At 47.6% G+C, this 24,941-nt stretch overlaps 15 non-coding genes across 15 annotated transcripts; all 15 read right to left on the bottom strand.

The window, feature by feature from the left end:
- Positions 1-670: 670 nt before the first annotated feature.
- LOC141206552 (U2 spliceosomal RNA) lies at positions 671-861 on the bottom strand. Its single transcript, XR_012277105.1, has one exon. It is a non-coding gene; the product is annotated as a U2 spliceosomal RNA (small nuclear RNA).
- Positions 862-6,895: 6,034 nt separating this feature from the next.
- LOC141206108 (U2 spliceosomal RNA) lies at positions 6,896-7,086 on the bottom strand. Its single transcript, XR_012276774.1, has one exon. It is a non-coding gene; the product is annotated as a U2 spliceosomal RNA (small nuclear RNA).
- Positions 7,087-8,201: 1,115 nt separating this feature from the next.
- On the bottom strand, positions 8,202-8,392 carry LOC141206551 (U2 spliceosomal RNA). Its single transcript, XR_012277104.1, has one exon. It is a non-coding gene; the product is annotated as a U2 spliceosomal RNA (small nuclear RNA).
- A 1,115-nt stretch (positions 8,393-9,507) lies between these two features.
- Positions 9,508-9,698, bottom strand: LOC141206550 (U2 spliceosomal RNA). Its single transcript, XR_012277103.1, has one exon. It is a non-coding gene; the product is annotated as a U2 spliceosomal RNA (small nuclear RNA).
- Positions 9,699-10,813: 1,115 nt separating this feature from the next.
- LOC141206549 (U2 spliceosomal RNA) lies at positions 10,814-11,004 on the bottom strand. The gene has a single exon (XR_012277102.1). It is a non-coding gene; the product is annotated as a U2 spliceosomal RNA (small nuclear RNA).
- A 1,115-nt stretch (positions 11,005-12,119) lies between these two features.
- On the bottom strand, positions 12,120-12,310 carry LOC141206547 (U2 spliceosomal RNA). Its single transcript, XR_012277100.1, has one exon. It is a non-coding gene; the product is annotated as a U2 spliceosomal RNA (small nuclear RNA).
- Positions 12,311-13,425: 1,115 nt separating this feature from the next.
- LOC141206546 (U2 spliceosomal RNA) lies at positions 13,426-13,616 on the bottom strand. Its single transcript, XR_012277099.1, has one exon. It is a non-coding gene; the product is annotated as a U2 spliceosomal RNA (small nuclear RNA).
- A 1,115-nt stretch (positions 13,617-14,731) lies between these two features.
- On the bottom strand, positions 14,732-14,922 carry LOC141206545 (U2 spliceosomal RNA). The gene has a single exon (XR_012277098.1). It is a non-coding gene; the product is annotated as a U2 spliceosomal RNA (small nuclear RNA).
- A 1,115-nt stretch (positions 14,923-16,037) lies between these two features.
- LOC141206543 (U2 spliceosomal RNA) lies at positions 16,038-16,228 on the bottom strand. Its single transcript, XR_012277097.1, has one exon. It is a non-coding gene; the product is annotated as a U2 spliceosomal RNA (small nuclear RNA).
- A 1,115-nt stretch (positions 16,229-17,343) lies between these two features.
- Positions 17,344-17,534, bottom strand: LOC141206542 (U2 spliceosomal RNA). Its single transcript, XR_012277096.1, has one exon. It is a non-coding gene; the product is annotated as a U2 spliceosomal RNA (small nuclear RNA).
- A 1,115-nt stretch (positions 17,535-18,649) lies between these two features.
- LOC141206541 (U2 spliceosomal RNA) lies at positions 18,650-18,840 on the bottom strand. The gene has a single exon (XR_012277095.1). It is a non-coding gene; the product is annotated as a U2 spliceosomal RNA (small nuclear RNA).
- A 1,115-nt stretch (positions 18,841-19,955) lies between these two features.
- LOC141206540 (U2 spliceosomal RNA) lies at positions 19,956-20,146 on the bottom strand. Its single transcript, XR_012277094.1, has one exon. It is a non-coding gene; the product is annotated as a U2 spliceosomal RNA (small nuclear RNA).
- Positions 20,147-21,261: 1,115 nt separating this feature from the next.
- LOC141206539 (U2 spliceosomal RNA) lies at positions 21,262-21,452 on the bottom strand. The gene has a single exon (XR_012277093.1). It is a non-coding gene; the product is annotated as a U2 spliceosomal RNA (small nuclear RNA).
- Positions 21,453-22,567: 1,115 nt separating this feature from the next.
- Positions 22,568-22,758, bottom strand: LOC141206538 (U2 spliceosomal RNA). The gene has a single exon (XR_012277092.1). It is a non-coding gene; the product is annotated as a U2 spliceosomal RNA (small nuclear RNA).
- A 1,115-nt stretch (positions 22,759-23,873) lies between these two features.
- Positions 23,874-24,064, bottom strand: LOC141206537 (U2 spliceosomal RNA). The gene has a single exon (XR_012277091.1). It is a non-coding gene; the product is annotated as a U2 spliceosomal RNA (small nuclear RNA).
- Positions 24,065-24,941: the final 877 nt, after the last annotated feature.

The following is a 24,941-nucleotide window of genomic DNA, read 5'->3' as shown; positions in this document are numbered from 1 at the left end:
TCTACTGCAGGCAGGATACCTGGCTGGCTGAATGTCGCTGAGAAGCTCACAGAGACCGCCATAAGCAACAGTTTAACAGAATGCCACAGACTAATCAACCAAACTTTTTGGGTTGGGTTCTCTTTTATAGTCTGCAGGCATTAAATGAAAGAAGTCAGTGTTCCAGCAGAAGGAGACAACGTTTCAGAAAAGGCATTGTAGCAAACCAAAAAAGAAATTTTAAGCGCAGCAGAGTAACCAGCGCACATACCTGTTAGCTCAGGTGAGTTTAAAAGGCTGCTGTTGATAACAAGGGCATTTGCTAAATAGATGGTGTGTGTGCAACAATATACTGAAAGGTCAATTATATTGTGCAGCTTATCTCACCACCTGTAGTTATTTAGGTGAAAGCTCCAAAATGCTTGCCTAATATGTCTGTTTATCCAAAAGGAAGTAAAAAGGGAGAGCTAGAAAGATAGCATTGCATCACATTACATGGCAATGCAATGCACAGTTGCTGAAGTTGAACCAAAATGAGCTTGTAATCTGGCTTCTGCAACTTTGAACATGAAAAATCCAATGAGGAGAAGAAAAGCAGAGCCAAAGAGTCCATCCCAAAATCCGACAAACAAGCAAAATGAACAAAAAACATTGAATTCAATTCTTTCTGATTTTAGAAACTGCATTAAAGAAGGGGTGCACCGGTCCTGGAGATACTGCAATACCAGGTCAATGCGTGGAGTGGACAGAGCAAGCTCTTTTTCCATCTCCCTGTTCTAAAAATCCATTTAATATATGGTCCCCAGATAGGGGACGTATCAGATATTAAACTGATAAGAACAGATACTACACTTGATCTTAGCCAAAAGGCCGAGAAGCGATAACCAGAATTGGTTTCAAACTACGGAGCCACCCAAGGATCCTAAAAAGTCCATTTGTGGAGATGAGCTCCTGGACTCCCGTTAAGAAGACATGTTGTCAACCTCTAGATCCCTTACATGCCTGCACTTTTCGGCTTGCTGCTGCTGCAATCCACGCGTTTTAGATCTGCATAACTCCACCTCTTTAAACACAGCACCTTCACCCCCTGCTGTTCCCACCCGCCTCAACACCGTTGGAAGGGAGGAGAACCAATTAAGGCGGGGGGTGGGGTGGAACGAGCAGCTGTCTACCCTTAGCAGGAGGGCTCCTGATTACATACCTCTCCTGCTGCTGCTGCTGCTGGCTGTCCAGCAGCAGACTGAAGGTGGCTGCTGCTGTGCACAGGTATATAAAGGCTCAGAGCCTATTATGACACGCGCAGCCAGCGTTCCATTGCCACATTCCATCTACTGCAGGCAGGATACCTGGCTGGCTGAATGTCGCTGAGAAGCTCACAGAGACCGCCATAAGCAACAGTTTAACAGAATGCCACAGACTAATCAACCAAACTTTTTGGGTTGGGTTCTCTTTTATAGTCTGCAGGCATTAAATGAAAGAAGTCAGTGTTCCAGCAGAAGGAGACAACGTTTCAGAAAAGGCATTGTAGCAAACCAAAAAAGAAATTTTAAGCGCAGCAGAGTAACCAGCGCACATACCTGTTAGCTCAGGTGAGTTTAAAAGGCTGCTGTTGATAACAAGGGCATTTGCTAAATAGATGGTGTGTGTGCAACAATATACTGAAAGGTCAATTATATTGTGCAGCTTATCTCACCACCTGTAGTTATTTAGGTGAAAGTGACGCACCCCCTGGGACATATTCCTTTTTGAGGGGAATACCCGGCACCGGATCAGATGGGGGGTTGTAGTCTCCGAGCGGCTGTGACCCGGCCCGTGCCCAGGGCGTCAAACTCAGTGTTGTGTGGCAGTCTTACAGATCTTATTAAGAGTTCTTTTGTGTCGACTACGCCACCCGTTGTGATGCGGTCACTGTGGCCGCCGCTGCAGCAGGGTCCGCTGAGGCTGATGGTGGGTGCGCAGCTTGGTGGGATAACCCCCAACGGGAGCGGTATAGCCTCAGGGGGGACAGGTGTAGAGGATGGGGGTTGTGGTAGTGCAGTGCAGACGGCAATGAAGACAGAGTCGGGTTGTGCAGTTAAGGGTGTTTACTTACTGCAGATGTTGTACTGGTCACTCCAGCTTTGAGTGACCACCCGAACCGTGCTGCGTCCACCAGGTCCTGGATCCAGCCAACCCCCAAACAAGTCCGGAGCGTGGCCCTGAGCTCTCCTTCTGTCCCGTTCTCTGGCCGTCCCCACCAGTGATCCACCTAGGTCCAGCTCCCTCGGGCCTTCTGTTGGGACACCCTTGGCCTTGGGTTCCCTGACCCTTCATGTGGTGTGCCTTCAGGGTGGATGTGATGGGTGACCGTGACAAAGGCTGCCCACGGTCTCCGGTCTCTGGCTGGGGAGTGTTTTTACCCCCACCAGCTTGGGTTCCGGTACCCTGTGCCGACTCCTCACCCGGTGCTTTAATTTGGGTTCTTGGGTCCTCTCTGCTGTTTCCCCCCTCTGGGTCTTTCTCTCTCTTCTCCTCTCTCACTCTGGGTCCTTCTTCTCCTCTGCTACTGACTTGTTCTCTGCATCTGACCCTGATCTTAGTTGGTGCCCACCTTATATACACCCTCTATGTGTGAGCTCAGGTGACCAGCACCCAATGAGCTCCTAACTTTACCCAGGCTGCTCCCCCTATCTGCCCCTACACTACTTGGGATGTACCACCCCCCTCCCACTCCAGCCAGGAACAGACTCGGTCGTACCTGCACATTTCTAAGTGGGAGTACCGTCGGTCTGCTCCTCGGAAATGGGATGTGTGTAGTGCATGCAGCCTACCGAGCTCAGATCCACACTCCATCCTTGCCCGGGAGTGGAATATCACACCTCTGGGTTGAGGTGCAATACCCCTGTAGCAGCCGAATCCTCATGGTGCTACATTCCCCCCTGGTAAATCACAGCACGTCCTCGGGCTGTAAGAACAAAACACCAAAACATACAATTTTTGCATAACCATCATAGTAAAACATCATATAAAACATTGTATATATATATATATCAATAAAACTTTTTCATATCAACATTCTCGTCGTCTCTTGTTTCAGGTTCCTCCTCCGGACACTGTGCAACGTGTGTCCGGGAAAAGTGCGACAGTCTCTTAGAAAAACTGGTTTTCTTATAAAACCGGTGGGGGCGCTTTAGGAAGCGCAACTATATACAGGGGAAGTTGGCCGCTCTCAGTCCTCGGCCAGGTAGAGGGAAGGGAATGGCTGCTCACAGTCCTCAGCCTGTGGGATGAAGGGGTTAACGGGTAAACAGTTCACTCAGCTGGTCCCAACGGGGACTATATATATTTAGCAACAGTCTCTTTATACCCCGGTCGGGTAACTATTTACATCACTGCTCTGCCGCACTCAACGGCGTCTTCCTCCCGCTCTTTGCTTTTTGCTGGTGGTAACTTCAGACCCGTCCGGGTCCTCTTGCTCCTCCTCCTCGCACCGCAACTCCTCCTCCGTCAGGCGGTGTACGTGGAGGGCGTAAGGTCCTTTGGCACACTTGTGCCGGGTAAAGGTGACCTCGTCTCCGATGTAGAGGTCACGACCTCTGTGCCCCTCCGGCAGATGGGACTCCACATCTCTGCGCGTGACAAAGACGTCGCCGGGGGTGTTGTTGTCTCTAATGAAGCCCCACCCGTGCTGCTGGTTGAACTTTATCACTGTCCCGATGGTGCGGGGACAATGCGCTGCACGGGGGTCCCTCCTGGTCCGGCTCTTCTGCTCCGCGCTCCTCACTTGAGCTTGCTGTTCCCGGACCCGCCTCTCTCTCCGCTCCCTCGCAAACGCCTCGAGCTGTTGGCGGCAGCACTCAGCACGCTCCGCTGCAGCCGCCCTGGTTTCCTGAGTGAACCCCATTAGATCTTCTCCGCTGGGGTCCCACTCAAACTGCGCTTCCGCTAGCGGGGGCGAGATCCTTATTACGGGCTTCGGAGCCGGAATCAGGGGTGCACACATGGCCCCAACCCTCCTCTGGTGCTCCAGTTCGTAATACTTCTGGGGCCAGATGAAAGGCTGCCCGTCCGGCCACGTGTGCTGGGCAAACAAGTCCTCTCCCAGACGCGGCACCCTTGGTTTTACGGGTGCGGGCGCGGTGGTGGTGGCGCCCGGGTTGCCCAGGCCTTGCGGCCAGGCCTGGGGCACCTGGAAGGTGAAGGGCACCGTTAGGACGGCGGCGCCCTGGGCTACCTGGCCTTGCGACCAGGCCGGAGGCTCCGCGGAGGTAGGGGGCGCTGTTGGTGATGCGACGCCCGGGAATTCTAGGCCCTGCGACCAGGCTGGTGGTACTTCCTGCTTGGTCACGCTCGGGGTCGAGGCGTGTGACGTCACAGGGGTCGCGGCGGCGGCTTCCGGTTGGGGCCTAGTCTGCGTCGGTGACATGGCGTTTTCGGGCACAGCAGGGGGACTTTCGGGCTCTGCGACGGGGAGCTGGGGCAGGTAAGCGGTGTCTCGGCTTGGGGTATAGGCGTCCCCTTTACCTGCCTCCATGCGTTCGGCTCCCTCCTCGGCACCGTCTCCGGCCTTGGGTCCTCCCGCGCCATCCTCAGAGGCGGTCTCCTTCCTCATCTCGGCTGGCGTGCTCCGGGTCTTGGTTTCAGCTTGCGTCTTGGTTTCAGCTTGCTGGGCCATCTCCCGGCTCCATTCCGCCAATATCTCGCGCTGTACCCGGGCCATCCTCCGTGCGAGGCCCTCCAGGGCAGTCTGTGCACACTCCCGGTCTCGGGGGAGCTGTGCAAGGACCTCCACTAGGCCTAGTGGGGTCGTGGTGTCCAGCAGGCTCCTGACCAACGGGTCGGTGCTGCTCTGCTCTTCTTCCAGCAGGCTCCTGGCCAGCGGGCCGGTGCTGCTCTGCTCTCTGGACATCTCCGGGTGAGCTTCTCTGCTACTCCTCGTTAGACTTCTTGCCTCCGGGTGCGCTCGCTCCAGACTGCTCCAGGCGGCACCCATCCTCGTTCCTTTCTTTCGTCTCCTCCCACTTCGAGGGCGGTCCCGGGGCAACTCGGTGACTGTCAGCTCCAGGGGTAGTTCTTTCACGCTGACAGACACCTCCAGCATCACAGTCTCTGTTGGTGGGGGCGGTTTCCACTTTTGGCGCCATTTTCTGTCCCGGCCCACGATGGGAGGCGGCCTCTCGCCCTCCTTTGGCACGCCCATAATGGCGTCCGCTGCTCTTCCAAGGCGGGAAATCTTCGGATTTGGCGGGAAGCGTCGCCCAGTGGCGGGAAACTCTGCAGATGGCGGGAACAAGCTGGAAATGGCGGACAATCGGCGGGAATCGACTGGTGATGGAGTCCGATGGCGTGGACCCTTCGGAACCGGCAGGAGACTTCTTTCTGAGGTAAACTTGCACTTTTCTTCAGGCACGCAGTACCCGGGTGTTGCGGGCACGTAATCCTGCCGACTACGCCAAAGTTGAAGCACCCCCTGGGACATATTCCTTTTTGAGGGGAATACCCGGCACCGGATCAGATGGGGGGTTGTAGTCTCCGAGCGGCTGTGACCCGGCCCGTGCCCAGGGCGTCAAACTCAGTGTTGTGTGGCAGTCTTACAGATCTTATTAAGAGTTCTTTTGTGTCGACTACGCCACCCGTTGTGATGCGGTCACTGTGGCCGCCGCTGCAGCAGGGTCCGCTGAGGCTGATGGTGGGTGCGCAGCTTGGTGGGATAACCCCCAACGGGAGGGGTATAGCCTCAGGGGGGACAGGTGTAGAGGATGGGGGTTGTGGTAGTGCAGTGCAGACGGCAATGAAGACAGAGTCGGGTTGTGCAGTTAAGGGTGTTTACTTACTGCAGATGTTGTACTGGTCACTCCAGCTTTGAGTGACCACCCGAGCCGTGCTGCGTCCACCAGGTCCTGGATCCAGCCAACCCCCAAACAAGTCCGGAGCGTGGCCCTGAGCTCTCCTTCTGTCCCGTTCTCTGGCCGTCCCCACCAGTGATCCACCTAGGTCCAGCTCCCTCGGGCCTTCTGTTGGGACACCCTTGGCCTTGGGTTCCCTGACCCTTCATGTGGTGTGCCTTCAGGGTGGATGTGATGGGTGACCGTGACAAAGGCTGCCCACGGTCTCCGGTCTCTGGCTGGGGAGTGTTTTTACCCCCACCAGCTTGGGTTCCGGTACCCTGTGCCGACTCCTCACCCGGTGCTTTAATTTGGGTTCTTGGGTCCTCTCTGCTGTTTCCCCCCTCTGGGTCTTTCTCTCTCTTCTCCTCTCTCACTCTGGGTCCTTCTTCTCCTCTGCTCCTGACTTGTTCTCTGCATCTGACCCTGATCTTAGTTGGTGCCCACCTTATATACACCCTCTATGTGTGAGCTCAGGTGACCAGCACCCAATGAGCTCCTAACTTTACCCAGGCTGCTCCCCCTATCTGCCCCTACACTACTTGGGATGTACCACCCCCCTCCCACTCCAGCCAGGAACAGACTCGGTCGTACCTGCACATTTCTAAGTGGGAGTACCGTCGGTCTGCTCCTCGGAAATGGGATGTGTGTAGTGCATGCAGCCTACCGAGCTCAGATCCACACTCCATCCTTGCCCGGGAGTGGAATATCACACCTCTGGGTTGAGGTGCAATACCCCTGTAGCAGCCGAATCCTCAGGGTGCTACAAAAGCTCCAAAATGCTTGCCTAATATGTCTGTTTATCCAAAAGGAAGTAAAAAGGGAGAGCTAGAAAGATAGCATTGCATCACATTACATGGCAATGCAATGCACAGTTGCTGAAGTTGAACCAAAATGAGCTTGTAATCTGGCTTCTGCAACTTTGAACATGAAAAATCCAATGAGGAGAAGAAAAGCAGAGCCAAAGAGTCCATCCCAAAATCCGACAAACAAGCAAAATGAACAAAAAACATTGAATTCAATTCTTTCTGATTTTAGAAACTGCATTAAAGAAGGGGTGCACCGGTCCTGGAGATACTGCAATACCAGGTCAATGCGTGGAGTGGACAGAGCAAGCTCTTTTTCCATCTTCCTGTTCTAAAAATCCATTTAATATATGGTCCCCAGATAGGGGACGTATCAGATATTAAACTGATAAGAACAGATACTACACTTGATCTTAGCCAAAAGGCCGAGAAGCGATAACCAGAATTGGTTTCAAACTACGGAGCCACCCAAGGATCCTAAAAAGTCCATTTGTGGAGATGAGCTCCTGGACTCCCGTTAAGAAGACATGTTGTCAACCTCTAGATCCCTTACATGCCTGCACTTTTCGGCTTGCTGCTGCTGCAATCCACGCGTTTTAGATCTGCATAACTCCACCTCTTTAAACACAGCACCTTCACCCCCTGCTGTTCCCACCCGCCTCAACACCGTTGGAAGGGAGGAGAACCAATTAAGGCGGGGGGTGGGGTGAAACGAGCAGCTGTCTACCCTTAGCAGGAGGGCTCCTGATTACATACCTCTCCTGCTGCTGCTGCTGCTGGCTGTCCAGCAGCAGACTGAAGGTGGCTGCTGCTGTGCACAGGTATATAAAGGCTCAGAGCCTATTATGACACGCGCAGCCAGCGTTCCATTGCCACATTCCATCTACTGCAGGCAGGATACCTGGCTGGCTGAATGTCGCTGAGAAGCTCACAGAGACCGCCATAAGCAACAGTTTAACAGAATGCCACAGACTAATCAACCAAACTTTTTGGGTTGGGTTCTCTTTTATAGTCTGCAGGCATTAAATGAAAGAAGTCAGTGTTCCAGCAGAAGGAGACAACGTTTCAGAAAAGGCATTGTAGCAAACCAAAAAAGAAATTTTAAGCGCAGCAGAGTAACCAGCGCACATACCTGTTAGCTCAGGTGAGTTTAAAAGGCTGCTGTTGATAACAAGGGCATTTGCTAAATAGATGGTGTGTGTGCAACAATATACTGAAAGGTCAATTATATTGTGCAGCTTATCTCACCACCTGTAGTTATTTAGGTGAAAGCTCCAAAATGCTTGCCTAATATGTCTGTTTATCCAAAAGGAAGTAAAAAGGGAGAGCTAGAAAGATAGCATTGCATCACATTACATGGCAATGCAATGCACTTTTGCTGAAGTTGAACCAATATGAGCTTGTAATCTGGCTTCTGCAACTTTGAACATGAAAAATCCAATGAGGAGAAGAAAAGCAGAGCCAAAGAGTCCATCCCAAAATCCGACAAACAAGCAAAATGAACAAAAAACATTGAAATCAATTCTTTCTGATTTTAGAAACTGCATTAAAGAAGGGGTGCACCGGTCCTGGAGATACTGCAATACCAGGTCAATGCGTGGAGTGGACAGAGCAAGCTCTTTTTCCATCTCCCTGTTCTAAAAATCCATTTAATATATGGTCCCCAGATAGGGGACGTATCAGATATTAAACTGATAAGAACAGATACTACACTTGATCTTAGCCAAAAGGCCGAGAAGCGATAACCAGAATTGGTTTCAAACTACGGAGCCACCCAAGGATCCTAAAAAGTCCATTTGTGGAGATGAGCTCCTGGACTCCCGTTAAGAAGACATGTTGTCAACCTCTAGATCCCTTACATGCCTGCACTTTTCGGCTTGCTGCTGCTGCAATCCACGCGTTTTAGATCTGCATAACTCCACCTCTTTAAACACAGCACCTTCACCCCCTGCTGTTCCCACCCGCCTCAACACCGTTGGAAGGGAGGAGAACCAATTAAGGCGGGGGGTGGGGTGGAACGAGCAGCTGTCTACCCTTAGCAGGAGGGCTCCTGATTACATACCTCTCCTGCTGCTGCTGCTGCTGGCTGTCCAGCAGCAGACTGAAGGTGGCTGCTGCTGTGCACAGGTATATAAAGGCTCAGAGCCTATTATGACACGCGCAGCCAGCGTTCCATTGCCACATTCCATCTACTGCAGGCAGGATACCTGGCTGGCTGAATGTCGCTGAGAAGCTCACAGAGACCGCCATAAGCAACAGTTTAACAGAATGCCACAGACTAATCAACCAAACTTTTTGGGTTGGGTTCTCTTTTATAGTCTGCAGGCATTAAATGAAAGAAGTCAGTGTTCCAGCAGAAGGAGACAACGTTTCAGAAAAGGCATTGTAGCAAACCAAAAAAGAAATTTTAAGCGCAGCAGAGTAACCAGCGCACATACCTGTTAGCTCAGGTGAGTTTAAAAGGCTGCTGTTGATAACAAGGGCATTTGCTAAATAGATGGTGTGTGTGCAACAATATACTGAAAGGTCAATTATATTGTGCAGCTTATCTCACCACCTGTAGTTATTTAGGTGAAAGCTCCAAAATGCTTGCCTAATATGTCTGTTTATCCAAAAGGAAGTAAAAAGGGAGAGCTAGAAAGATAGCATTGCATCACATTACATGGCAATGCAATGCACAGTTGCTGAAGTTGAACCAAAATGAGCTTGTAATCTGGCTTCTGCAACTTTGAACATGAAAAATCCAATGAGGAGAAGAAAAGCAGAGCCAAAGAGTCCATCCCAAAATCCGACAAACAAGCAAAATGAACAAAAAACATTGAATTCAATTCTTTCTGATTTTAGAAACTGCATTAAAGAAGGGGTGCACCGGTCCTGGAGATACTGCAATACCAGGTCAATGCGTGGAGTGGACAGAGCAAGCTCTTTTTCCATCTCCCTGTTCTAAAAATCCATTTAATATATGGTCCCCAGATAGGGGACGTATCAGATATTAAACTGATAAGAACAGATACTACACTTGATCTTAGCCAAAAGGCCGAGAAGCGATAACCAGAATTGGTTTCAAACTACGGAGCCACCCAAGGATCCTAAAAAGTCCATTTGTGGAGATGAGCTCCTGGACTCCCGTTAAGAAGACATGTTGTCAACCTCTAGATCCCTTACATGCCTGCACTTTTCGGCTTGCTGCTGCTGCAATCCACGCGTTTTAGATCTGCATAACTCCACCTCTTTAAACACAGCACCTTCACCCCCTGCTGTTCCCACCCGCCTCAACACCGTTGGAAGGGAGGAGAACCAATTAAGGCGGGGGGTGGGGTGGAACGAGCAGCTGTCTACCCTTAGCAGGAGGGCTCCTGATTACATACCTCTCCTGCTGCTGCTGCTGCTGGCTGTCCAGCAGCAGACTGAAGGTGGCTGCTGCTGTGCACAGGTATATAAAGGCTCAGAGCCTATTATGACACGCGCAGCCAGCGTTCCATTGCCACATTCCATCTACTGCAGGCAGGATACCTGGCTGGCTGAATGTCGCTGAGAAGCTCACAGAGACCGCCATAAGCAACAGTTTAACAGAATGCCACAGACTAATCAACCAAACTTTTTGGGTTGGGTTCTCTTTTATAGTCTGCAGGCATTAAATGAAAGAAGTCAGTGTTCCAGCAGAGGGAGACAACGTTTCAGAAAAGGCATTGTAGCAAACCAAAAAAGAAATTTTAAGCGCAGCAGAGTAACCAGCGCACATACCTGTTAGCTCAGGTGAGTTTAAAAGGCTGCTGTTGATAACAAGGGCATTTGCTAAATAGATGGTGTGTGTGCAACAATATACTGAAAGGTCAATTATATTGTGCAGCTTATCTCACCACCTGTAGTTATTTAGGTGAAAGCTCCAAAATGCTTGCCTAATATGTCTGTTTATCCAAAAGGAAGTAAAAAGGGAGAGCTAGAAAGATAGCATTGCATCACATTACATGGCAATGCAATGCACAGTTGCTGAAGTTGAACCAAAATGAGCTTGTAATCTGGCTTCTGCAACTTTGAACATGAAAAATCCAATGAGGAGAAGAAAAGCAGAGCCAAAGAGTCCATCCCAAAATCCGACAAACAAGCAAAATGAACAAAAAACATTGAATTCAATTCTTTCTGATTTTAGAAACTGCATTAAAGAAGGGGTGCACCGGTCCTGGAGATACTGCAATACCAGGTCAATGCGTGGAGTGGACAGAGCAAGCTCTTTTTCCATCTCCCTGTTCTAAAAATCCATTTAATATATGGTCCCCAGATAGGGGACGTATCAGATATTAAACTGATAAGAACAGATACTACACTTGATCTTAGCCAAAAGGCCGAGAAGCGATAACCAGAATTGGTTTCAAACTACGGAGCCACCCAAGGATCCTAAAAAGTCCATTTGTGGAGATGAGCTCCTGGACTCCCGTTAAGAAGACATGTTGTCAACCTCTAGATCCCTTACATGCCTGCACTTTTCGGCTTGCTGCTGCTGCAATCCACGCGTTTTAGATCTGCATAACTCCACCTCTTTAAACACAGCACCTTCACCCCCTGCTGTTCCCACCCGCCTCAACACCGTTGGAAGGGAGGAGAACCAATTAAGGCGGGGGGTGGGGTGGAACGAGCAGCTGTCTACCCTTAGCAGGAGGGCTCCTGATTACATACCTCTCCTGCTGCTGCTGCTGCTGGCTGTCCAGCAGCAGACTGAAGGTGGCTGCTGCTGTGCACAGGTATATAAAGGCTCAGAGCCTATTATGACACGCGCAGCCAGCGTTCCATTGCCACATTCCATCTACTGCAGGCAGGATACCTGGCTGGCTGAATGTCGCTGAGAAGCTCACAGAGACCGCCATAAGCAACAGTTTAACAGAATGCCACAGACTAATCAACCAAACTTTTTGGGTTGGGTTCTCTTTTATAGTCTGCAGGCATTAAATGAAAGAAGTCAGTGTTCCAGCAGAAGGAGACAACGTTTCAGAAAAGGCATTGTAGCAAACCAAAAAAGAAATTTTAAGCGCAGCAGAGTAACCAGCGCACATACCTGTTAGCTCAGGTGAGTTTAAAAGGCTGCTGTTGATAACAAGGGCATTTGCTAAATAGATGGTGTGTGTGCAACAATATACTGAAAGGTCAATTATATTGTGCAGCTTATCTCACCACCTGTAGTTATTTAGGTGAAAGCTCCAAAATGCTTGCCTAATATGTCTGTTTATCCAAAAGGAAGTAAAAAGGGAGAGCTAGAAAGATAGCATTGCATCACATTACATGGCAATGCAATGCACAGTTGCTGAAGTTGAACCAAAATGAGCTTGTAATCTGGCTTCTGCAACTTTGTACATGAAAAATCCAATGAGGAGAAGAAAAGCAGAGCCAAAGAGTCCATCCCAAAATCCGACAAACAAGCAAAATGAACAAAAAACATTGAATTCAATTCTTTCTGATTTTAGAAACTGCATTAAAGAAGGGGTGCACCGGTCCTGGAGATACTGCAATACCAGGTCAATGCGTGGAGTGGACAGAGCAAGCTCTTTTTCCATCTCCCTGTTCTAAAAATCCATTTAATATATGGTCCCCAGATAGGGGACGTATCAGATATTAAACTGATAAGAACAGATACTACACTTGATCTTAGCCAAAAGGCCGAGAAGCGATAACCAGAATTGGTTTCAAACTACGGAGCCACCCAAGGATCCTAAAAAGTCCATTTGTGGAGATGAGCTCCTGGACTCCCGTTAAGAAGACATGTTGTCAACCTCTAGATCCCTTACATGCCTGCACTTTTCGGCTTGCTGCTGCTGCAATCCACGCGTTTTAGATCTGCATAACTCCACCTCTTTAAACACAGCACCTTCACCCCCTGCTGTTCCCACCCGCCTCAACACCGTTGGAAGGGAGGAGAACCAATTAAGGCGGGGGGTGGGGTGGAACGAGCAGCTGTCTACCCTTAGCAGGAGGGCTCCTGATTACATACCTCTCCTGCTGCTGCTGCTGCTGGCTGTCCAGCAGCAGACTGAAGGTGGCTGCTGCTGTGCACAGGTATATAAAGGCTCAGAGCCTATTATGACACGCGCAGCCAGCGTTCCATTGCCACATTCCATCTACTGCAGGCAGGATACCTGGCTGGCTGAATGTCGCTGAGAAGCTCACAGAGACCGCCATAAGCAACAGTTTAACAGAATGCCACAGACTAATCAACCAAACTTTTTGGGTTGGGTTCTCTTTTATAGTCTGCAGGCATTAAATGAAAGAAGTCAGTGTTCCAGCAGAAGGAGACAACGTTTCAGAAAAGGCATTGTAGCAAACCAAAAAAGAAATTTTAAGCGCAGCAGAGTAACCAGTGCACATACCTGTTAGCTCAGGTGAGTTTAAAAGGCTGCTGTTGATAACAAGGGCATTTGCTAAATAGATGGTGTGTGTGCAACAATATACTGAAAGGTCAATTATATTGTGCAGCTTATCTCACCACCTGTAGTTATTTAGGTGAAAGCTCCAAAATGCTTGCCTAATATGTCTGTTTATCCAAAAGGAAGTAAAAAGGGAGAGCTAGAAAGATAGCATTGCATCACATTACATGGCAATGCAATGCACAGTTGCTGAAGTTGAACCAAAATGAGCTTGTAATCTGGCTTCTGCAACTTTGAACATGAAAAATCCAATGAGGAGAAGAAAAGCAGAGCCAAAGAGTCCATCCCAAAATCCGACAAACAAGCAAAATGAACAAAAAACATTGAATTCAATTCTTTCTGATTTTAGAAACTGCATTAAAGAAGGGGTGCACCGGTCCTGGAGATACTGCAATACCAGGTCAATGCGTGGAGTGGACAGAGCAAGCTCTTTTTCCATCTCCCTGTTCTAAAAATCCATTTAATATATGGTCCCCAGATAGGGGACGTATCAGATATTAAACTGATAAGAACAGATACTACACTTGATCTTAGCCAAAAGGCCGAGAAGCGATAACCAGAATTGGTTTCAAACTACGGAGCCACCCAAGGATCCTAAAAAGTCCATTTGTGGAGATGAGCTCCTGGACTCCCGTTAAGAAGACATGTTGTCAACCTCTAGATCCCTTACATGCCTGCACTTTTCGGCTTGCTGCTGCTGCAATCCACGCGTTTTAGATCTGCATAACTCCACCTCTTTAAACACAGCACCTTCACCCCCTGCTGTTCCCACCCGCCTCAACACCGTTGGAAGGGAGGAGAACCAATTAAGGCGGGGGGTGGGGTGGAACGAGCAGCTGTCTACCCTTAGCAGGAGGGCTCCTGATTACATACCTCTCCTGCTGCTGCTGCTGCTGGCTGTCCAGCAGCAGACTGAAGGTGGCTGCTGCTGTGCACAGGTATATAAAGGCTCAGAGCCTATTATGACACGCGCAGCCAGCGTTCCATTGCCACATTCCATCTACTGCAGGCAGGATACCTGGCTGGCTGAATGTCGCTGAGAAGCTCACAGAGACCGCCATAAGCAACAGTTTAACAGAATGCCACAGACTAATCAACCAAACTTTTTGGGTTGGGTTCTCTTTTATAGTCTGCAGGCATTAAATGAAAGAAGTCAGTGTTCCAGCAGAAGGAGACAACGTTTCAGAAAAGGCATTGTAGCAAACCAAAAAAGAAATTTTAAGCGCAGCAGAGTAACCAGTGCACATACCTGTTAGCTCAGGTGAGTTTAAAAGGCTGCTGTTGATAACAAGGGCATTTGCTAAATAGATGGTGTGTGTGCAACAATATACTGAAAGGTCAATTATATTGTGCAGCTTATCTCACCACCTGTAGTTATTTAGGTGAAAGCTCCAAAATGCTTGCCTAATATGTCTGTTTATCCAAAAGGAAGTAAAAAGGGAGAGCTAGAAAGATAGCATTGCATCACATTACATGGCAATGCAATGCACAGTTGCTGAAGTTGAACCAAAATGAGCTTGTAATCTGGCTTCTGCAACTTTGAACATGAAAAATCCAATGAGGAGAAGAAAAGCAGAGCCAAAGAGTCCATCCCAAAATCCGACAAACAAGCAAAATGAACAAAAAACATTGAATTCAATTCTTTCTGATTTTAGAAACTGCATTAAAGAAGGGGTGCACCGGTCCTGGAGATACTGCAATACCAGGTCAATGCGTGGAGTGGACAGAGCAAGCTCTTTTTCCATCTCCCTGTTCTAAAAATCCATTTAATATATGGTCCCCAGATAGGGGACGTATCAGATATTAAACTGATAAGAACAGATACTACACTTGATCTTAGCCAAAAGGCCGAGAAGCGATAACCAGAATTGGTTTCAAACTACGGAGCCACCCAAGGATCCTAAAAAGTCCATTTGTGGAGATGAGCTCCTGGACTCCCGTTAAGAAGACATGTTGTCAACCTCTAGATCCCTTACATGCCTGCACTTTTCGGCTTGCTGCTGCTGCAATCCACGCGTTTTAGATCTGCATAACTCCACCTCTTTAAACACAGCACCTTCACCCCCTGCTGTTCCCACCCGCCTCAACACCGTTGGAAGGGAGGAGAACCAATTAAGGCGGGGGGTGGGGTGGAACGAGCAGCTGTCTACCCTTAGCAGGAGGGCTCCTGATTACATACCTCTCCTGCTGCTGCTGCTGCTGGCTGTCCAGCAGCAGACTGAAGGTGGCTGCTGCTGTGCACAGGTATATAAAGGCTCAGAGCCTATTATGACACGCGCAGCCAGCGTTCCATTGCCACATTCCATCTACTGCAGGCAGGATACCTGGCTGGCTGAATGTCGCTGAGAAGCTCACAGAGACCGCCATAAGCAACAGTTTAACAGAATGCCACAGACTAATCAACCAAACTTTTTGGGTTGGGTTCTCTTTTATAGTCTGCAGGCATTAAATGAAAGAAGTCAGTGTTCCAGCAGAAGGAGACAACGTTTCAGAAAAGGCATTGTAGCAAACCAAAAAAGAAATTTTAAGCGCAGCAGAGTAACCAGCGCACATACCTGTTAGCTCAGGTGAGTTTAAAAGGCTGCTGTTGATAACAAGGGCATTTGCTAAATAGATGGTGTGTGTGCAACAATATACTGAAAGGTCAATTATATTGTGCAGCTTATCTCACCACCTGTAGTTATTTAGGTGAAAGCTCCAAAATGCTTGCCTAATATGTCTGTTTATCCAAAAGGAAGTAAAAAGGGAGAGCTAGAAAGATAGCATTGCATCACATTACATGGCAATGCAATGCACAGTTGCTGAAGTTGAACCAAAATGAGCTTGTAATCTGGCTTCTGCAACTTTGAACATGAAAAATCCAATGAGGAGAAGAAAAGCAGAGCCAAAGAGTCCATCCCAAAATCCGACAAACAAGCAAAATGAACAAAAAACATTGAATTCAATTCTTTCTGATTTTAGAAACTGCATTAAAGAAGGGGTGCACCGGTCCTGGAGATACTGCAATACCAGGTCAATGCGTGGAGTGGACAGAGCAAGCTCTTTTTCCATCTCCCTGTTCTAAAAATCCATTTAATATATGGTCCCCAGATAGGGGACGTATCAGATATTAAACTGATAAGAACAGATACTACACTTGATCTTAGCCAAAAGGCCGAGAAGCGATAACCAGAATTGGTTTCAAACTACGGAGCCACCCAAGGATCCTAAAAAGTCCATTTGTGGAGATGAGCTCCTGGACTCCCGTTAAGAAGACATGTTGTCAACCTCTAGATCCCTTACATGCCTGCATTTTTCGGCTTGCTGCTGCTGCAATCCACGCGTTTTAGATCTGCATAACTCCACCTCTTTAAACACAGCACCTTCACCCCCTGCTGTTCCCACCCGCCTCAACACCGTTGGAAGGGAGGAGAACCAATTAAGGCGGGGGGTGGGGTGGAACGAGCAGCTGTCTACCCTTAGCAGGAGGGCTCCTGATTACATACCTCTCCTGCTGCTGCTGCTGCTGGCTGTCCAGCAGCAGACTGAAGGTGGCTGCTGCTGTGCACAGGTATATAAAGGCTCAGAGCCTATTATGACACGCGCAGCCAGCGTTCCATTGCCACATTCCATCTACTGCAGGCAGGATACCTGGCTGGCTGAATGTCGCTGAGAAGCTCACAGAGACCGCCATAAGCAACAGTTTAACAGAATGCCACAGACTAATCAACCAAACTTTTTGGGTTGGGTTCTCTTTTATAGTCTGCAGGCATTAAATGAAAGAAGTCAGTGTTCCAGCAGAAGGAGACAACGTTTCAGAAAAGGCATTGTAGCAAACCAAAAAAGAAATTTTAAGCGCAGCAGAGTAACCAGCGCACATACCTGTTAGCTCAGGTGAGTTTAAAAGGCTGCTGTTGATAACAAGGGCATTTGCTAAATAGATGGTGTGTGTGCAACAATATACTGAAAGGTCAATTATATTGTGCAGCTTATCTCACCACCTGTAGTTATTTAGGTGAAAGCTCCAAAATGCTTGCCTAATATGTCTGTTTATCCAAAAGGAAGTAAAAAGGGAGAGCTAGAAAGATAGCATTGCATCACATTACATGGCAATGCAATGCACAGTTGCTGAAGTTGAACCAAAATGAGCTTGTAATCTGGCTTCTGCAACTTTGAACATGAAAAATCCAATGAGGAGAAGAAAAGCAGAGCCAAAGAGTCCATCCCAAAATCCGACAAACAAGCAAAATGAACAAAAAACATTGAATTCAATTCTTTCTGATTTTAGAAACTGCATTAAAGAAGGGGTGCACCGGTCCTGGAGATACTGCAATACCAGGTCAATGCGTGGAGTGGACAGAGCAAGCTCTTTTTCCATCTCCCTGTTCTAAAAATCCATTTAATATATGGTCCCCAGATAGGGGACGTATCAGATATTAAACTGATAAGAACAGATACTACACTTGATCTTAGCCAAAAGGCCGAGAAGCGATAACCAGAATTGGTTTCAAACTACGGAGCCACCCAAGGATCCTAAAAAGTCCATTTGTGGAGATGAGCTCCTGGACTCCCGTTAAGAAGACATGTTGTCAACCTCTAGATCCCTTACATGCCTGCACTTTTCGGCTTGCTGCTGCTGCAATCCACGCGTTTTAGATCTGCATAACTCCACCTCTTTAAACACAGCACCTTCACCCCCTGCTGTTCCCACCCGCCTCAACACCATTGGAAGGGAGGAGAACCAATTAAGGCGGGGGGTGGGGTGGAACGAGCAGCTGTCTACCCTTAGCAGGAGGGCTCCTGATTACATACCTCTCCTGCTGCTGCTGCTGCTGGCTGTCCAGCAGCAGACTGAAGGTGGCTGCTGCTGTGCACAGGTATATAAAGGCTCAGAGCCTATTATGACACGCGCAGCCAGCGTTCCATTGCCACATTCCATCTACTGCAGGCAGGATACCTGGCTGGCTGAATGTCGCTGAGAAGCTCACAGAGACCGCCATAAGCAACAGTTTAACAGAATGCCACAGACTAATCAACCAAACTTTTTGGGTTGGGTTCTCTTTTATAGTCTGCAGGCATTAAATGAAAGAAGTCAGTGTTCCAGCAGAAGGAGACAACGTTTCAGAAAAGGCATTGTAGCAAACCAAAAAAGAAATTTTAAGCGCAGCAGAGTAACCAGCGCACATACCTGTTAGCTCAGGTGAGTTTAAAAGGCTGCTGTTGATAACAAGGGCATTTGCTAAATAGATGGTGTGTGTGCAACAATATACTGAAAGGTCAATTATATTGTGCAGCTTATCTCACCACCTGTAGTTATTTAGGTGAAAGCTCCAAAATGCTTGCCTAATATGTCTGTTTATCCAAAAGGAAGTAAAAAGGGAGAGCTAGAAAGATAGCATTGCATCACATTACATGGCAATGCAATGCACAGTTGCTGAAGTTGAACCAAAATGAGCTTGTAATCTGGCTTCTGCAACTTTGAACATGAAAAATCCAATGAGGAGAAGAAAAGCAGAGCCAAAGAGTCCATCCCAAAATCCGACAAACAAGCAAAATGAACAAAAAACATTGAATTCAATTCTTTCTGATTTTAGAAACTGCATTAAAGAAGGGGTGCACCGGTCCTGGAGATACTGCAATACCAGGTCAATGCGTGGAGTGGACAGAGCAAGCTCTTTTTCCATCTCCCTGTTCTAAAAATCCATTTAATATATGGTCCCCAGATAGGGGACGTATCAGATATTAAACTGATAAGAACAGATACTACACTTGATCTTAGCCAAAAGGCCGAGAAGCGATAACCAGAATTGGTTTCAAACTACGGAGCCACCCAAGGATCCTAAAAAGTCCATTTGTGGAGATGAGCTCCTGGACTCCCGTTAAGAAGACATGTTGTCAACCTCTAGATCCCTTACATGCCTGCACTTTTCGGCTTGCTGCTGCTGCAATCCACGCGTTTTAGATCTGCATAACTCCACCTCTTTAAACACAGCACCTTCACCCCCTGCTGTTCCCACCCGCCTCAACACCGTTGGAAGGGAGGAGAACCAATTAAGGCGGGGGGTGGGGTGGAACGAGCAGCTGTCTACCCTTAGCAGGAGGGCTCCTGATTACATACCTCTCCTGCTGCTGCTGCTGCTGGCTGTCCAGCAGCAGACTGAAGGTGGCTGCTGCTGTGCACAGGTATATAAAGGCTCAGAGCCTATTATGACACGCGCAGCCAGCGTTCCATTGCCACATTCCATCTACTGCAGGCAGGATACCTGGCTGGCTGAATGTCGCTGAGAAGCTCACAGAGACCGCCATAAGCAACAGTTTAACAGAATGCCACAGACTAATCAACCAAACTTTTTGGGTTGGGTTCTCTTTTATAGTCTGCAGGCATTAAATGAAAGAAGTCAGTGTTCCAGCAGAAGGAGACAACGTTTCAGAAAAGGCATTGTAGCAAACCAAAAAAGAAATTTTAAGCGCAGCAGAGTAACCAGCGCACATACCTGTTAGCTCAGGTGAGTTTAAAAGGCTGCTGTTGATAACAAGGGCATTTGCTAAATAGATGGTGTGTGTGCAACAATATACTGAAAGGTCAATTATATTGTGCAGCTTATCTCACCACCTGTAGTTATTTAGGTGAAAGCTCCAAAATGCTTGCCTAATATGTCTGTTTATCCAAAAGGAAGTAAAAAGGGAGAGCTAGAAAGATAGCATTGCATCACATTACATGGCAATGCAATGCACAGTTGCTGAAGTTGAACCAAAATGAGCTTGTAATCTGGCTTCTGCAACTTTGAACATGAAAAATCCAATGAGGAGAAGAAAAGCAGAGCCAAAGAGTCCATCCCAAAATCCGACAAACAAGCAAAATGAACAAAAAACATTGAATTCAATTCTTTCTGATTTTAGAAACTGCATTAAAGAAGGGGTGCACCGGTCCTGGAGATACTGCAATACCAGGTCAATGCGTGGAGTGGACAGAGCAAGCTCTTTTTCCATCTCCCTGTTCTAAAAATCCATTTAATATATGGTCCCCAGATAGGGGACGTATCAGATATTAAACTGATAAGAACAGATACTACACTTGATCTTAGCCAAAAGGCCGAGAAGCGATAACCAGAATTGGTTTCAAACTACGGAGCCACCCAAGGATCCTAAAAAGTCCATTTGTGGAGATGAGCTCCTGGACTCCCGTTAAGAAGACATGTTGTCAACCTCTAGATCCCTTACATGCCTGCACTTTTCGGCTTGCTGCTGCTGCAATCCACGCGTTTTAGATCTGCATAACTCCACCTCTTTAAACACAGCACCTTCACCCCCTGCTGTTCCCACCCGCCTCAACACCGTTGGAAGGGAGGAGAACCAATTAAGGCGGGGGGTGGGGTGGAACGAGCAGCTGTCTACCCTTAGCAGGAGGGCTCCTGATTACATACCTCTCCTGCTGCTGCTGCTGCTGGCTGTCCAGCAGCAGACTGAAGGTGGCTGCTGCTGTGCACAGGTATATAAAGGCTCAGAGCCTATTATGACACGCGCAGCCAGCGTTCCATTGCCACATTCCATCTACTGCAGGCAGGATACCTGGCTGGCTGAATGTCGCTGAGAAGCTCACAGAGACCGCCATAAGCAACAGTTTAACAGAATGCCACAGACTAATCAACCAAACTTTTTGGGTTGGGTTCTCTTTTATAGTCTGCAGGCATTAAATGAAAGAAGTCAGTGTTCCAGCAGAGGGAGACAACGTTTCAGAAAAGGAATTGTAGCAAACCAAAAAAGAAATTTTAAGCGCAGCAGAGTAACCAGCGCACATACCTGTTAGCTCAGGTGAGTTTAAAAGGCTGCTGTTGATAACAAGGGCATTTGCTAAATAGATGGTGTGTGTGCAACAATATACTGAAAGGTCAATTATATTGTGCAGCTTATCTCACCACCTGTAGTTATTTAGGTGAAAGCTCCAAAATGCTTGCCTAATATGTCTGTTTATCCAAAAGGAAGTAAAAAGGGAGAGCTAGAAAGATAGCATTGCATCACATTACATGGCAATGCAATGCACAGTTGCTGAAGTTGAACCAAAATGAGCTTGTAATCTGGCTTCTGCAACTTTGAACATGAAAAATCCAATGAGGAGAAGAAGAGCAGAGCCAAAGAGTCCATCCCAAAATCCGACAAACAAGCAAAATGAACAAAAAACATTGAATTCAATTCTTTCTGATTTTAGAAACTGCATTAAAGAAGGGGTGCACCGGTCCTGGAGATACTGCAATACCAGGTCAATGCGTGGAGTGGACAGAGCAAGCTCTTTTTCCATCTCCCTGTTCTAAAAATCCATTTAATATATGGTCCCCAGATAGGGGACGTATCAGATATTAAACTGATAAGAACAGATACTACACTTGATCTTAGCCAAAAGGCCGAGAAGCGATAACCAGAATTGGTTTCAAACTACGGAGCCACCCAAGGATCCTAAAAAGTCCATTTGTGGAGATGAGCTCCTGGACTCCCGTTAAGAAGACATGTTGTCAACCTCTAGATCCCTTACATGCCTGCACTTTTCGGCTTGCTGCTGCTGCAATCCACGTGTTTTAGATCTGCATAACTCCACCTCTTTAAACACAGCACCTTCACCCCCTGCTGTTCCCACCCGCCTCAACACCGTTGGAAGGGAGGAGAACCAATTAAGGCGGGGGGTGGGGTGGAACGAGCAGCTGTCTACCCTTAGCAGGAGGGCTCCTGATTACATACCTCTCCTGCTGCTGCTGCTGCTGGCTGTCCAGCAGCAGACTGAAGGTGGCTGCTGCTGTGCACAGGTATATAAAGGCTCAAAGCCTATTATGACACGCGCAGCCAGCGTTCCATTGCCACATTCCATCTACTGCAGGCAGGATACCTGGCTGGCTGAATGTCGCTGAGAAGCTCACAGAGACCGCCATAAGCAACAGTTTAACAGAATGCCACAGACTAATCAACCAAACTTTTTGGGTTGGGTTCTCTTTTATAGTCTGCAGGCATTAAATGAAAGAAGTCAGTGTTCCAGCAGAAGGAGACAACGTTTCAGAAAAGGCATTGTAGCAAACCAAAAAAGAAATTTTAAGCGCAGCAGAGTAACCAGCGCACATACCTGTTAGCTCAGGTGAGTTTAAAAGGCTGCTGTTGATAACAAGGGCATTTGCTAAATAGATGGTGTGTGTGCAACAATATACTGAAAGGTCAATTATATTGTGCAGCTTATCTCACCACCTGTAGTTATTTAGGTGAAAGCTCCAAAATGCTTGCCTAATATGTCTGTTTATCCAAAAGGAAGTAAAAAGGGAGAGCTAGAAAGATAGCATTGCATCACATTACATGGCAATGCAATGCACAGTTGCTGAAGTTGAACCAAAATGAGCTTGTAATCTGGCTTCTGCAACTTTGAACATGAAAAATCCAATGAGGAGAAGAAAAGCAGAGCCAAAGAGTCCATCCCAAAATCCGACAAACAAGCAAAATGAACAAAAAACATTGAATTCAATTCTTTCTGATTTTAGAAACTGCATTAAAGAAGGGGTGCACCGGTCCTGGAGATACTGCAATACCAGGTCAATGCGTGGAGTGGACAGAGCAAGCTCTTTTTCCATCTCCCTGTTCTAAAAATCCATTTAATATATGGTCCCCAGATAGGGGACGTATCAGATATTAAACTGATAAGAACAGATACTACACTTGATCTTAGCCAAAAGGCCGAGAAGCGATAACCAGAATTGGTTTCAAACTACGGAGCCACCCAAGGATCCTGAAAAGTCCATTTGTGGAGATGAGCTCCTGGACTCCCGTTAAGAAGACATGTTGTCAACCTCTAGATCCCTTACATGCCTGCACTTTTCGGCTTGCTGCTGCTGCAATCCACGCGTTTTAGATCTGCATAACTCCACCTCTTTAAACACAGCACCTTCACCCCCTGCTTTTCCCACCCGCCTCAACACCGTTGGAAGGGAGGAGAACCAATTAAGGCGGGGGGTGGGGTGGAACGAGCAGCTGTCTACCCTTAGCAGGAGGGCTCCTGATTACATACCTCTCCTGCTGCTGCTGCTGCTGGCTGTCCAGCAGCAGACTGAAGGTGGCTGCTGCTGTGCACAGGTATATAAAGGCTCAGAGCCTATTATGACACGCGCAGCCAGCGTTCCATTGCCACATTCCATCTACTGCAGGCAGGATACCTGGCTGGCTGAATGTCGCTGAGAAGCTCACAGAGACCGCCATAAGCAACAGTTTAACAGAATGCCACAGACTAATCAACCAAACTTTTTGGGTTGGGTTCTCTTTTATAGTCTGCAGGCATTAAATGAAAGAAGTCAGTGTTCCAGCAGAAGGAGACAACGTTTCAGAAAAGGCATTGTAGCAAACCAAAAAAGAAATTTTAAGCGCAGCAGAGTAACCAGCGCACATACCTGTTAGCTCAGGTGAGTTTAAAAGGCTGCTGTTGATAACAAGGGCATTTGCTAAATAGATGGTGTGTGTGCAACAATATACTGAAAGGTCAATTATATTGTGCAGCTTATCTCACCACCTGTAGTTATTTAGGTGAAAGCTCCAAAATGCTTGCCTAATATGTCTGTTTATCCAAAAGGAAGTAAAAAGGGAGAGCTAGAAAGATAGCATTGCATCACATTACATGGCAATGCAATGCACAGTTGCTGAAGTTGAACCAAAATGAGCTTGTAATCTGGCTTCTGCAACTTTGAACATGAAAAATCCAATGAGGAGAAGAAAAGCAGAGCCAAAGAGTCCATCCCAAAATCCGACAAACAAGCAAAATGAACAAAAAACATTGAATTCAATTCTTTCTGATTTTAGAAACTGCATTAAAGAAGGGGTGCACCGGTCCTGGAGATACTGCAATACCAGGTCAATGCGTGGAGTGGACAGAGCAAGCTCTTTTTCCATCTCCCTGTTCTAAAAATCCATTTAATATATGGTCCCCAGATAGGGGACGTATCAGATATTAAACTGATAAGAACAGATACTACACTTGATCTTAGCCAAAAGGCCGAGAAGCGATAACCAGAATTGGTTTCAAACTACGGAGCCACCCAAGGATCCTAAAAAGTCCATTTGTGGAGATGAGCTCCTGGACTCCCGTTAAGAAGACATGTTGTCAACCTCTAGATCCCTTACATGCCTGCACTTTTCGGCTTGCTGCTGCTGCAATCCACGCGTTTTAGATCTGCATAACTCCACCTCTTTAAACACAGCACCTTCACCCCCTGCTGTTCCCACCCGCCTCAACACCGTTGGAAGGGAGGAGAACCAATTAAGGCGGGGGGTGGGGTGGAACGAGCAGCTGTCTACCCTTAGCAGGAGGGCTCCTGATTACATACCTCTCCTGCTGCTGCTGCTGCTGGCTGTCCAGCAGCAGACTGAAGGTGGCTGCTGCTGTGCACAGGTATATAAAGGCTCAGAGCCTATTATGACACGCGCAGCCAGCGTTCCATTGCCACATTCCATCTACTGCAGGCAGGATACCTGGCTGGCTGAATGTCGCTGAGAAGCTCACAGAGACCGCCATAAGCAACAGTTTAACAGAATGCCACAGACTAATCAACCAAACTTTTTGGGTTGGGTTCTCTTTTATAGTCTGCAGGCATTAAATGAAAGAAGTCAGTGTTCCAGCAGAGGGAGACAACGTTTCAGAAAAGGCATTGTAGCAAACCAAAAAAGAAATTTTAAGCGCAGCAGAGTAACCAGCGCACATACCTGTTAGCTCAGGTGAGTTTAAAAGGCTGCTGTTGATAACAAGGGCATTTGCTAAATAGATGGTGTGTGTGCAACAATATACTGAAAGGTCAATTATATTGTGCAGCTTATCTCACCACCTGTAGTTATTTAGGTGAAAGCTCCAAAATGCTTGCCTAATATGTCTGTTTATCCAAAAGGAA

Source organism: Phyllobates terribilis, unplaced genomic scaffold, assembly GCF_046119375.1.
Source record: "Phyllobates terribilis strain yellow unplaced genomic scaffold, ASM4611937v1 Scaffold_142__1_contigs__length_4687701, whole genome shotgun sequence".
NCBI classification, from domain to species: domain Eukaryota; kingdom Metazoa; phylum Chordata; class Amphibia; order Anura; family Dendrobatidae; genus Phyllobates; species Phyllobates terribilis.
The sequence above is the reverse complement of the archived record's forward strand: the minus strand, read 5'-3'. Positions and strand labels throughout refer to the sequence as shown.